Source organism: Pinus tabuliformis, chromosome X (assembly GCF_031772625.1).
Source record: "Pinus tabuliformis cultivar Carrire ecotype Pingquan chromosome X, CPIR1, whole genome shotgun sequence".
Classification (NCBI taxonomy): Eukaryota; Viridiplantae; Streptophyta; class Pinopsida; order Pinales; family Pinaceae; genus Pinus; species Pinus tabuliformis.
This window is the reverse complement of record NC_142308.1, coordinates 1,628,861,421-1,628,865,098: the sequence shown is the minus strand read 5'-3', so window position 1 is coordinate 1,628,865,098 and position 3,678 is coordinate 1,628,861,421. Positions and strand designations below refer to the sequence as shown.

At 41.4% G+C, this 3,678-nt stretch overlaps 1 non-coding gene across 1 annotated transcript; it reads right to left on the bottom strand.

Annotated features, from left to right (window-relative positions):
- Nucleotides 1–3,364: 3,364 nt before the first annotated feature.
- Nucleotides 3,365–3,437, bottom strand: TRNAT-UGU (transfer RNA threonine (anticodon UGU)). Its single transcript has one exon. It is a non-coding gene; the product is annotated as a tRNA-Thr (tRNA).
- Between the last annotated feature and the right edge of the window lie 241 nt (nucleotides 3,438–3,678).

Below are 3,678 nucleotides of genomic sequence, written 5' to 3'. Positions count from 1 at the left end.
GCAGGGCGGCAGACTCGGCTTCCTATGGATCAAGGATAAAAGCCTAGTGGGGTCTCCCTATATACGCGACGGTACGTGGGAGCGCAGTCCGTGTTAGACCACTATCGAGTCACAGAAGGAGGAATCACCCAACCGTAATGTGAAACAATAGTGACTATGTTTAAAGACGCCGGAACACGTCTCTAGCCTAGACCTCTAATCAGTGAGCGTTATGTTCCAATGTGTTTTTAAGTTCATTTAGTTCATTTTATGGTTGATCTTCGATTAAGTTTCAATTTCCAGGTCCTACCGTATGTAATCTCTGACAATTCCCTAAATGCAAGCTATAATGAATGAAGTATCCTTTTCTTCGATGAACACCTACCTATGGGAGGGTAGAAATATCATTCCCGAACCATGACAAGCGAATGCAAACACTAAGAAACACAATGCATCAATACACTAATCTCACGATGCATCGATACTACTAATGAAAGATTTAAATTTTGCTTTCAATTTCTCAAACATGAAAATTTGTAATGCAAATGCACTTTCACTTTCGTATGCTAAATGAATGCAAATTTTTTTGTGAATTCAAGAAGACAAACAAGCAAGTGTGAACTGATCGATCCAAACAATTGTGATCTATGCTTGGTAGTGAAGAAATTGAATCAACATAAAAAATCGGTTCAATAATCGACACTAAAAATCAACCAGCAACAAGCAGTGAAAAAGCCTCAAGCAAATCAATAAGAGGGTTGTGGATGAACCTTGAATAGACAAGTAACCCAAGCAAATGGTTTCTTGATGAAACTTCTAAAGGGCTAGGTCACAAGGTCTAAAAAACACAAGACTCACTCGAATGAAATCAAAGAGAGAGTGCCCCTAACCAAAAGTAATCAAAACAAGCTAGTGAGAGACAAGAAACAACAGGGGATAAGAAAGATTGATGAATTCGGGAGATAAAGTTATAAAAACAACTTTTCAGGAATCAGCGCAAGTTACACACTGAGAACCCGAGATGATCACAATGTCAGCGCAATTTTTACACAGACCACTCGAGATGTCAACGTAATTTTTACACAGACCACCCGCGCTGATCGCGATTTCAGGAGTCATCGCGGGAATTAAGCTAGTAACCCAAGGTCATCGCGGGTAAAAAGCATACCAAGTGGCACTGACATCACGACTGTACACGTCATTTCCGCGATGATCCTATTTCCAGGATCGTCGCGACTGTTAGGCGTAATTCCGCAATGAATAGGATGTTGCAAAAGGGTGAGCGCGATGACAACGCGACTGTTAAAATTAAATCCACGATGGAGCTCAAAAATAGTGACAGGCAAATCAAAACTCCCAAATCAAAACAACCAATCTTTCAATCAAATAGGGGAATTTCCCAGATCAACCCAGGAAACGTAAAAGACTGATAATTAATCCCCAAAGTTTCAAAAGAGACCAAAACAATCAAACTCAAAGCAAGAATGAACAAAAAAGGACAAAGGCTATGATTCCCCAGTGGAGTCGCCAAATTGTTGGAGAGGTAAATCCCCTCTACGGATAGAGGCGATCCCTACTAGCCCAGAATGGGTCTAGCAACAATCAATCAATGCTACTGTGAAAGTTCCTAATTGCAAGTAAAAAATAGGCAATGAACACCTACTTGGATTCCAACGCTATTGTTTGATGAAGAGATGTCGTTCTTGCTCCTTCGCTTTGGCCGGTCACGATCTCCCACGATCCTCGCAGATACATACCTGCACACACGAAGAGAAACACAAACACAAACGTGAAATCTAATAAATGCAATCATACATCAGTCAGAAAGGATGTAATTCACATTAACCATTACAAAGACAAATGAGAATGGAACTATAATAGTAGTCATCTATTTTAATCAATAACAGAGAAAGGTACAACCAAAGTTCTGACGTTGAGTCCTTCTCAAGAGGGTCCAGCCAGCAAGCCTCTTAAGCATTCACCCTTGGAGGTAGGTCTCCCAAGACAAAAACTCTCTCTCACACAAGCAATACTCACAACCTTTCTTAAGCTTCCTCTAGAAAATCCACACTTGTCACACCAACTACCTACTAGCAGCAGCACTCTAAGCACTATGAATTCCACACTATCCAAAAACTAGCTGCTCATGGCAATGGTAGAGGTTTAAATAGGAGAAGGAGTCTCCATGAATGGTGGGAGGATGAGCTTATCTCCAAGGAAGGTGGCTCAAATGACGAACAAACATGCCATAGAAGGTAGGGCGTCATTCACAAGGCCAACAACCAGGTCTGGAGTCATCTGGAAGGCTGGCTGTTAGAACAAATTCGCCCAAACAAGATCAGCGCGGGCGCGTAACTGGACTGGAGCGCTGACGTCGCATCTTAATAACGAACCAAGCTGTGTCAGCGCGACTTAATACAGACATAGGATGCGCTGGCTCATGAAATTCGACCAGCGCGGAAAACCCGTGTGCTTCCGCGCTGGCAGCGCATCAGTTGCACTATCAGCCGCCAGTCAGTGCGGTTCTTTTAATAACAGTCGCGCTGATGAAATAAACTTTGGCAAAGTGGGTCATTTGGCCAGTTTAGAGAGCATGAGAATGGTTATTTTGAATTCATGACACAGTAGGGAGACTGACAGGGAGACAGTGACAAATTACTGCGTAACAAGCCCCTTTTTAAAAAATCACTTTAAAAAAATGATACTCTTTGTAAAAATAGCATCCTCCCTTTTGAATATGAGAACACTTTATCACTTCAATAAAAAAACTTTTCGAATTGTGTAAAATCTCCCCTTTTAATAAAAATTTGGAACCATGACACTTGATTCCTCATGGAGCCCTCGTTGAGTTGACTTGCACCAATTGAGCCAATGAATTTCCTTGTGGAGCCCGCTATGTTCAATGACCAAACAATCACCACATTTCCTGCTGTTGGTGGGTTGCGTTGCAGTGCCATTTTTCCCAGTTTCATACTTAGTTTTAGTGGATCAATGCAGATGCTCAAGGGAGCATGGGTGCGTTGGGCCCAAAAAAACTTTAATGACCATTTTCGAATCAGCTTCAAAATCAGAAAGTTTCTTCTCCCTCTTCAATTAATTGCCAAATTCATTATCTTTTCCTTTTTGACTCTAGCATTCATTGCTCTCTCTGGAGTCTTATGTGACCTAGAGCTCTGATACCATGACAAAGAATCGAAAATGAAAAAGTGGAGTAGATATTTCTCTTCTCAATATTCAAAATAGGTAAATTCATCCTGTTCCTAGTTGGGAGTAAATGATCATGGCATGACGGACCCGACGAACGATCGTAAGAGTATTCTCCATTCCATCTTGATCCTAACAAAACTTTGCGGATTATGGAAATGAGAGGAATGGAACGGAAAAGAGCCAGCTATCGAGATCGAACCGATGACCATCGCATTACAAGTGCGATGCTCTAACCTCTGAGCTAAGCAGGCTCGATGGAATATCACTCCCCATTTCATTGGGGTGAGATCCATAGATTCCTTTGGAATCCTAACGATTATAGCGCGAATCAGATTCAATGACGCAATCCAGATTACGATTACAACGGAACATTATTTGAATGTAGATTCTTTCAAGGGAAAGAAAGGAGAAGTAAGGGTCAATTGATATCGATCGTTTTACTCACTCTTCCAAATCGACTAGGGGAGGATAATAACATTGCATTTCAAATGG